Genomic DNA, 10,975 nt, shown 5'->3' on the forward strand with positions numbered 1-10,975 from the left:
GGGAGGGGGGTCTGTTTCCTATATGAGTATTTCTCGTTTAAGCGATCAAAAATAATAAAATATAAAAATATTTAATTTAAAGCATGTGTCTCATTACAATTTTTTTTTTTTTAAAATATTCGAATGAATATTGCTACAGGAAGAAAATAATGTATATCAAAGTACAAAATTAGACTAAAAAGATATTTAAATTTCCTCCGCCTTCAAAGATAAATCATTATAATTTCTATATAAAGCTTATGCAATGTATCTTTTTTAGCTCACCTTGCCCAAATGGCCAAGTGAGTTTTTCTCATCACTTGGCTTCCGTCGCCTGTTTTCTTTTACAAAAATCGTCTTCCCCCTTAAACTATAGGATCAAAAACCAAACGTGACCACAATCATAATTCATTACTGGAGTACTATTTTCTAGCTTTAAAATGTGTCCGATGACCGGTCATGCAAACCAACATGGCCGACATAAATTAGAACATAGGGTAAAAATGCAAAAAAAATCAGAATTTCGAACTCTACCATTTGTTTATATATGCCAACACTGTTATACAACTTGTTATAGGAGTTATTGACCTTAAATGACAAATTTTACTATTTCATTTTTCATCTGGAAAAGTAGGATGGATAGATTTAAATTGAAAAATGATCAGAAAGACAAAATATACAGATAAGTTTCATGGTCGCAATCTTAATTGATTCCTTATAGAGATATTGCCCTAAAATGACAATTTTTACCAGGTTTTTTTCTGTTTTTGCTTTGTATCTGAATTAACGCAATGGACCTCAATAAGCAAAATTGATTAGCAAGATCAGATCTACAAATAAAACAATATGGAGGAAATATGCAATAGATAACGAGACACTTGAAGTCAAAAATGATTAACGAGGCAAGATGTACTTGAAATATAAGCCAACATCTACATTTAACCCCTTAGTTCTATTTTTATCCATGGTGGCCATCTTGATTGGATGGCCGGGTCATCGGAAACATTTTTAAATTAGATACTCAATGGTGATTGGGGCCAAGTTTGATCTAATTATAGATCTAAGAGCTTTCAATAACATATATTTTTTGTATATTCTGACTTGAAAACTGTAAATAGAAAAAATATAGGTATAGCGCAAGTAATATGTTTGTTGTAAATGATGTTAGGTCTTTAATTGAAGGTAATTATATTATGGTTGTACCAAATTCAATATTTTTTATGTCGAGCCGCTTGAAAGTACCTGAAAAAGTTCGTGCAAATTACTATGTAGCAATAGGTCAATGGGGAAATATTTTTTTCATATGAACATATTTCGTGCTTTCTTAACTTAGAACTACAATAAAAGTCTTAAGAGTCATAATATCTTTTAAGGATTTTTAATTGACAGGTGCAGATGGATATCCATAGCTATATTGTACCTATCCTGCTCTTTTATGGCGTTCTACTAAGAAACAGTTTTGAAATTGTCTATGCTGCCTTCCAGGGATTTTATGTTTTGTTTAAAATACTTCACGTATCTTAATAAATGTATCTAATTTACCTTGTGAAAACGGATTTGTTTAAGTGGTTAATATACTGTAAATATATTTGGGGAAACCTACTTCCCTACGTGTTGAATTGTAGTTGTATAACATCCGACTAAGAGGGTATATAAACGAATAAATTATGAGTTCCTTCAGTTAAACGTCCTCAGTTTAAAGTAAAATGACAAAAGCTACAATAATTTCAGTAAGTATGTCTCATTGGCATATCACATCATCTTATTACATTACAGAGAAACCAGTTTTATCAATCTTATTAAAATATTGATCTCTGATTTCGTTATATTACATATGAGCTTATGTGTAGTTTAACGAAATCAGAGATCAATATTTTAATTAGATTGCAGATTTATATAAATCTGTGCTGTTTTAAATTTATGTATTATATTCTGATTTGTACCTTTTAATTTATGTATATTCGGATTAGAACCAAATGTTGCATATGGTTAACTTTCTTATTTGTTACTTGACTTGAAAATTGTAATACTGATAAGTCACCAAACGTGCATGAAATGTATTACATTTCAGTTCTAAGATTTATGATAGGAGTTAAAATGACACTTAGGTTATATTTTTTAATGATACCAAATATTGAATCTACGCAGAAAACAATTCTGGTGTTTATCTCATTAATTTTATAAATCAAGTACTACTATACATAAGTAAAGAATATTTTATGACTTAATTATTTACGCCATAATTGAATGTAAAAAATGCTGGTTATCATTTGAGTGCATTCTATTCATGTATACATGTACAGCTATTTGAATGGCACTCGAGATGTGATTTTTTTATAATCAGGAAATATTATCGTCGTATACTGTCGATTTCAGGGAATCTCTTCGATAGTTTTAATTTTGTTATGTGAAACACTACTTTGTGATGCAAAGCCTGGCAACAAAGGTAAACCCCAATGGATAAAAAATGATACCAGCATTGTGTCCTGTCCAGACATAATACCAGAAAACATACAGAGACTGCAGATACTAGACATAATACACTCTGGATTGACACCATTAGCTATAACTTTGAAGGAGAAAACAGTGAGTCAATGTTTGTTAACCTTTGTGTAAATTTTAAGTTTAACATTACTGAAAACTAAACATTAAAAAGTAAATTCTGTGGTGTAGAAGCGAGATTGTATGCATCGTTGCGGGATCGCTGATCGGCTGATTCAAAAATAAAATACAAAGTACTGTGGGTACTATACCACGATTTTGAAAAACTTATATACAACAATTATCACTACGTCCATGTCAACAGCTAAATTTCAGAAGAAAATAACGTAGATGGAGATATTTCACCAAAGACTAAACTAAAAGATGCTACTGAAAACGATAAGGTTCTCACTGTTTATTGGCTATTTGAATTTTACTGATTTCGTTTGATGTTTGCATTCAGGAAATGTTCTACTACAAAAGAAACTGCCTTTCTTCTTATTATTACGTACATTAACCGCCGTTAAACGCGTTAATTGATTGTATTCAAGAATGCAACTTTTCAATCCTAAAATTATTTCCTGTATTTTTATGGTGATGAATATCTTTGATTTGATGCATGCGTATAATGAATTAATTCAACAATAATTTAAGGGCAAAGGGCAATGCAACTGACTTTTATAATCAAATAAAAATATAATTTCAGACATCAAGGATCAATCTACCTTGGATGATGACATATTTAGATAAAGCTCCTATATTGGTAGGATTTCCAACTTAAGATACTGAGGAAAACTGCTCTATCTGCAATAAGGTATGGCGGTTGTGAGAGATATTACATCTTGTCAAATTTTCTGTCAGATAAATCATTTCTTGTCAATTTTCTGTGAAGGTATATTGTAGAATGCCACCACCTCAGAAAACAATTAGTAGGATAACAAAACTTCCGAACTCCAAGGACATTTGAAAACGGATAGTCCCTGATCTAATGGCAAAATCAAAAGCTTAAACACATAAAACCCATGGAAAACAACTGTCTTGGTACAGACATTTTCTTACGTTAAAAATGTTGGATTAAACTTATTTATAGCTAGCTAGCTAAACCTCTCACTTGTATGACAGTCGCATAATATTCCATTATATTGACAACAATGTGTGAAAAGTAAAATAACAAAAATTATGAACTCCGTGGAAAATTCAAAACGGAAAGTCCCATATCAAAATCAGTGGCAAAATTAATGGTAAAACTCATTTTAACAGCTAACTAAACCTCTCACTTGTATGATGGTCGTCTCAAATTCCAAATATTGACAGCGACGTATGAATCAAACAAACATACATAATAGGTAAAGATGTCAAAAATAGGTCTAAACCTGTCAACATTGTGTTAAAATTTTAATCAATATAAAACTAAACAAATATATCAACAAAGAAAAACAAAATGGCATATAAAAAATCCCATAAGCAAAAAATAAAAGCCAACAAAATGACCATACCACAACGACGGGATTTATAAGTACCGAGCCACGTCAAAAGGATATTACCAAAAATGGACTGAACAGTGAAGGTTGTTAATTTACAAATATGAATAATATTGGTTCATTAACCTTCTGCTCAGACACTGGTGATGTTTTAAACGTCCGTGTAGTAGCTGCAAGCTCTTGAATACCGAATTTGTTGGGAAATGTGTATCCAATATGCAGATGAAGTTGGTTAATTGCTCATAAGGTATAGGAAATTGAAAATTTCAAAATCAAAGTTGTCTCGCTTGTCATAGATTCTGGTGCTGAGATGACTGCTTATGTTAAATTAGAAGTACAAGCCTAAAAATGAGATGGCAGAAGCGATGTCTATTGTTTCTTTAACTTTTAGTCCTGTAGTATATATAAATGGAACCCAATTAGAAAAGTTTGGATTGGTAATGGAATGAACATCATCAATATATCTGAATGTGAAATAGAATTATCTTGCTTCTTTGGTCTTCTTGTGTTCGACAATTATCTGAAGGAACTCCGACTGGTATGAAAATAAGAAGAGGTCGACAAGGAGATGCGCATAGTTCGTTTTCATAGGAATGCCGACAATTTGCTGACAAAAAAAAAATCCTTCCAAATTCAACAAATATGTTGTCAAAATTTATCAAATGACCATGAATGTTTATGTTTGGCCCAGATGTAACATGTATTATTTAATTAAATGTATTTATTCCAGGGGTACTTTAATTAAATGAAGATTTCATAAAATGCTTAGAATAATAATATTTTCTTTAAAAAAAAGATGAAAGCTTGATGGATTCAATAATTCTTTTATTGCTGATTAAGGGGAGATAATTCAGATGGATAACGTATCAAAGAATGTCGTTATTCACTGAAAAGCAGGGAATGGTGAGCATATTTTTTGGTTGATCTGAACACGTTTTTCGGAGTCATCCATATCGATAATTTATTTTACAATTTTTTGGTACCGTGTTTTTTATGTTTTCTTCTTTTCATGTATTATCCTTCCGAGATATAAACCGATTTTTTTATTTGTTGTTTGATATATTTTGTAGATCAACCTATGCTTTAGAGCTGACTGTGAGTCCCTAGGAAACCTGATTATATTAATAAATAATCTTATGTCTTCAATGTATTCAAAAGATATAGCCAATATAACATGTGAATTCTATTTCATCAGAAAGCAAATGAACTGTGAACCCTTAAGGATATCCAAATACCAGGAAGAATGGCAGCGAATGGATATTGAGTACAGAATCGCAAGAGATATCGTTGAAATCGCAGATGCACTTCAAAGCCGATATGCTAATATTTATTAAATTTGCAGACATTTCTTAAATGTTACTTTATTATTTTGCTATCAGGAATTTAATACAGTATCTGACTTTTAAAAAAAATCAGCAATGGATTTTAAGACAAACGTTTAAAGCGAAAACTACAAGTTTATATCTGAGTCACACCAAAGGACTATATTGATAAATTAACTTGTTAATTTACAAAATATTTTACACTTTTTCATATCTTTATTCTGAATGCATTACTTAAACATATTATATGGGTTGTTTTTGGTCCCATCTTTAATAAATAATATCTGATTTAATAGTTTCATATACTTCATAGACTTTTAATATAATCTGTAACATTTAATCATATATTTAATCCAACTTTCTAGCCCTTATCATACATATGAAGCTTCACTTAGATCAATTACTACTCGTTATAACACAATACCATAGTTTGTATCAACTAATCAAAGTGCCCTCATGAGAGCAGGATAATAACAGTTTCTTTGTCACTACATGGCAAAGTATGGATTTTTCGCATTGTTGACGGTCTTATGGTTGCATATAATTGCTAACATCCATTTCATTGGAACTTTGGTGGGTAGCTGTCTCATTGGCAATCATAGTGCATCTCCTTACTTGTATATTTAACCGTGGTATCAGTGATGATAATTGTTCTATTCAATGTATTGCTGTTTTTATAATTTCGTTTCATTTTGAAAACACATGTTCATTTTTAATTGTTATATTTGATGACAGTACAATATTTGGATAAACATTACTGATTTACTTGCTCAATTACTCCTTTCAATAAAACACAAATCATGAAATTACTTGTAATTGGTGTTACCAAATTGTGTTTCATTACTTTCAATTTCTCACAACAGAAATACCAGACATACAATTTTGTACGTCATACACACGTATCGTCTACATAAGAAAAAGTTGTGGTGCTCGATTCAAAACAGATGGAATGTCAATAAGAAGAATTGTGTGAACAAAAACAAAAACTCCGAAAAGAGAGGCGAAAAACACCAAAGGAACATTTAAACTCAGAAGTGGGAAGCAAACTGACAACGGTATGGCTAAGAAAGGAAAAGTACCCAAAGGTTAACAACAAAGAAAAGTAAAGAACAACACGAATCAAATCAAAATTCAGGGGTGATCACAGGTGCTAAAAAAAGGTAAATAGATCCTGCTCAACTAGTGGTAGCCGTCGTGTTGTTCATGTAAGTAAACAAGCCCGGTGATAAACCTAGTTCGGTCACATTTGAGGATAAGAGGACAGGATTGTCACGAGTAACAACAATTAGAACATATTTATCCGTCGTCCTCTATGAAACAGTTATTATATAACTATGGAACGCCACAGCTGTCTTATGTGGTGCTCTGACATTATGTGATATCGTTTGATCATTACTTGATGATATTTTGTTATTACGTAATATGGTTTTGACATAACTTGATAATGATGTTTTGATACTGTTCAATACGGTACCGTCATTACTTGATGATATTTTGATATTACCTGATAGGGTAACGTAAAAACTTGTTATGGTTTGTCATTGCTTGATATGTTTTCAACATTATTTAATGTAGTTATGTTGTTAGGCAAAGTGGTTGTGCCATTCGGCAATGTGGTTTTAACATTACTTGATGTCTATATGGATTTACTTAATGCAGTTGTCTCATTACATGATGTAATTCTGTTATTTCGTAATGATGGTGGTTTTATTTTTTAAGAGGCTTTGACTTTTCTCTGCATGATATGTTTATTCCCGTTTTTTATGTGGTTTTGCTATTCTTTGATGTGGTTATGTCATTACTTGATGAGGTAACACCACGTGACAAATCGGGATACAGAAGTTACCGCCATATTTTCAAAATGGAAGAAGTTTTAACACATTGCAGATTTGAACGCCTAATACCAGTTTTCCAAAGGGAACACATTTCTCCTACCTTAGTTTGTAAACTGTCTTTCTTTGAATTGCAATGTGTGGGTGTGTCTAATAGCCAAGAAATGATGAAATTGATAACATATTGTATAAAGTATAGTAATGTGAAACCAGACAGATTGCGACGTGGAGAAGCTGGACCACCAGTTTACGAGATTCCAAAAGAAATCATTGCATCACTGAAAATGGGTTTAAAATAAGTGAAATCGCTAAATTGCTGTCAGTATCGGAAAGTACCGTGTAGAGGCGAATGCGAATGTATAACATCAGCAAATTAAATTTTACTGACAAAATGACGGATGCAATGATATTTTATGCATTTCAGCAACGAAGGTAAGTTAGATAAAAAGACGCATCCGTTTAGCTGGGTAAAAATTGTCAGAAGGGGATTTAGGGGGGGGCAGGGTGGCCAGCTAGGCCCTCTATTTTCTGGAAAAATTTGGTTGATTATATAGGGAATCACTGAAGCATGACCGGAGCGGGCCCCCTCTTAGGTAGTCAGTGGGCCCCCACTTATGACAATTTCTGGATCCTCCACTAATGGAAAAAAGCTACCCCGACTCTTCCTATTGCAGACATTAATTCCCCTGTCTCTTGTGGGAGAGTTAAGCAATCTCTGAACATTAAAAAAAACTTGCAACAATCAATGCAGGTCCATAGGTAGTCTAAGTCCAAGGATTGTTGCAAGGCAAATTGACTTTAATTCTCTTTCCAGTAAACTATTATTTTCTATTCGCTTTTGAAAAACCAAACCTTCAACACTGTCGTTTAACCATGCACAAACTACCTAACCGGGTATAGTTGGAAATTTCGATTCACTACAATAAACAGTGAAAGTGCAACAAATGAATATTACCAGTATATGGTTAAATTGTTTTTCATATATATCTATGACAGCGGACATGAGTGTGATTATTCGTTTATACGTTTTGTATACTAGTAGTATTCTCCTCTTCATATTTTAGATAGGTACAAATGCTGTATAACGGATCATACATTATCTAGTTGATTAATACATTGATTGGTGATATTTCCCCTCCGTTATTTAATAAACTCTTGTTAGAATCAGGCATCTTTTTTTGTTGTATATAGTACGTATGAATACGCAGCCACGTCCGGTCTGAAAGGAATTTATTCTTGGTACTCATTAGCAGAACTACTTAAAATAAAAAATAAACTTTCAAAGTTTGATTCTTCATTCAAACTTTGTCTGCATGGGAATTAAAAACTAATTGTCAGTCTGAGGAACATTTAAATTGCAATAATTTTATTCATATAAAAAAGAAGATGTGGTATGATTGCCAATGAGACAACCGTCAACAAGAGACCAAAATGACACAGACATTAACAACTATAGGACGCCGTACGGCCTTCAACAATGAGAAATGCCCATACAGCCTAGTCAGCTATAAAAGGCCCCGATAAGACAATGTAAACCAATTCAAACGAGAAAACTAACGGCCTTATTTATATAAAAAAAAAATGAACGAAAAACAAATATGTAATACATAAACAAACGTCAACCACTGAATTACAGAATCCTGACTTGGGACAGGCACATACTTTAATAATGTGGCGGGGTTAAACATGTTAGCGGGATCCCAACCCTCCAGCTAACCTGAGACAGTGGTATAACAGTACAACATAAAAACGAACTATAAAAATCAGTTGAAAAAGGCTTTTACTCTCAAAATGTAGGCTCAGTGATTTGGAAAGGTACAGAAACATTCCAAGAGCACAAAGATTATGTAACAAATGTGGAGTCCTAGATGACAATAACATATCATTGCGTTCTAATCTTTTTGCTTATCTAAAAGACTATATGTACCATTATTTCAACATCTTGATTCATTTAATTAATACCTAAAACTCATTATAAACCCCATCCCTGAACTTGTTTGTCATATTGGTTTCCTCATTAAACGGGCTATAGAACTGAGGGGGTCACCCCCATGTCAGACAAGCTTATAATGCTGGTTTTTGTTTTACATAAATGTATAATTAAACTCTAAAAATATGTTCTATTATTTTATATATTGCATTGTATTACATTATATTGCATTGTATTGTATAATTGTTTGATTGTATTGCCCGACCCTTATAGGTGTAATTTTGCAATAAAGATTATATGTATATCAGACCCCCCCCCCCCCACACCTATTTCCCCTCATATCATAGCCGTGTTCTAAGCGACACGTACATGCAGGTCATAAATTAATTTGTTGAATGAAATTAAACCGGCAACTAGTGATGGATGCCGTAGAGGGTCCACAGGAGTTTCCAGCGATGATTTCTTGACATGGGTTGTAATTCTGAATCAATGGGGTCGCAATGAACCTTCTGTTAGCTTCGAACGTAGGAGGTTGTTGATACCTAATCTACACTGCTATCCACTATACACACTGATCTTTAGAATGGAATCAAATACATTTACAGTGTATGAGTAGCGTGTAGCCAGGATAATATTAAAAATAGAACTTTATGCTTCAACTCAGCGTGGTCCAGTGAGTTTATTAACGTGGTAATGTGCACAGTATTTTAAAATACTTTGATAAAAGTTCACCGAAATACTCGAATAATTGTCATCTTTCAAAGTTACGCCCATCTTGTGTCGGTTACGACTATCATCCAAAATACTATAGTTGAAGTTACGACCATCACACTTTTAAGTTATGACCATCATGCTTGAATTTTTAAATGACTATTTTACGAAAATTTGAAAACATTTATGTATTTAATTTGGCTTCAATATCAACGCTCTCAAGATAAGTGTGTATGAGACAGGCGGTTTGGCTCGAAAATCGGAAAAGAAAAAACTTATCCCTAGAGTAGTCTCCCATTTCCGGATGGTCGTAATTTTAAGCTTTTTCCCCGTTTCGGGCCGAATCCTTATATCGTTGATATGTCAAGTCAATGCACTATTATTGTCTTTATACTGCAATAAAAAAAACATTTTTCAACTGTTGTTTAATGGCTTAATGTTATCATTTGATTTAAATATTGGGTAACTTATCCCTTTTATTTATATAAAAGGCCTCATATCATGCAGGCGGAGAAATATACAGCACGATGAAATGTACATTACCTGTTGAAATTCGCAATCGATTGTAAACGGAATTTGTTTGAGAATGAACTAAAATATCTACAATAAGCATTAAACAAAATGATTTATAGTGCCACGGTGCAGACCAAAATTATTAACAAGTGAAATATGTTTTTTTTTAATAAAAATTGCAAAAGAAATAAGTTTGAGTCGTTATATACATTGAAAACAAGAACAGATTGTATAGGTCGTAATGAATAATTTATTATAATTTCGGCAATTTCTATTTCAATATTCATCAGGAAACGTGATATCATGTCAGTGACTGTATATATGACATAGAAATAAACGGTCAACGCAATTTGACTGCTCAAATAGAACGAGTACTGATGTTGTTTATCATCTAAACAACGTGTTTTATAGTTCTTTCATTTGTCTTTGTATTATTAATATAACTTTTACTGTTTAATGGTTTTATGTAATATCCGTTTGACGTGGCTCGGTACTTATACATCTCGTCAATGTGTTTGTATTGTCTTTCATTTTTTGGTAATGTGTTTTGTATATGCGACTTTTTGTATTTCTTTGGTTCTTATAACGTGACTCTGTACTTTAAAAGATCCTGACGGTAGATATTGTTCTATTTAATGTCATTAGGGACCGTTCAATATTTATCAGATGGATGGGCCGGTGCAAAATGGGGCGGGGCAAGCACTTTTTTTTGTGGAAATATTTGGA

General features: G+C 32.5%; 1 long non-coding RNA gene across 1 annotated transcript; it reads left to right on the forward strand.

Annotated features, from left to right (window-relative positions):
• Positions 1-2,320: 2,320 nt before the first annotated feature.
• LOC143072993 (uncharacterized) lies at positions 2,321-5,415 on the forward strand. The gene is made up of 3 exons (XR_012977368.1): positions 2,321-2,565; positions 3,167-3,274; positions 5,012-5,415. It is a non-coding gene; the product is annotated as an uncharacterized LOC143072993 (long non-coding RNA).
• The last annotated feature ends 5,560 nt before the right edge of the window (positions 5,416-10,975 follow it).

This window comes from Mytilus galloprovincialis, chromosome 4, assembly GCF_965363235.1.
Source record: "Mytilus galloprovincialis chromosome 4, xbMytGall1.hap1.1, whole genome shotgun sequence".
NCBI lineage: Eukaryota > Metazoa > Mollusca > Bivalvia > Mytilida > Mytilidae > Mytilus > Mytilus galloprovincialis.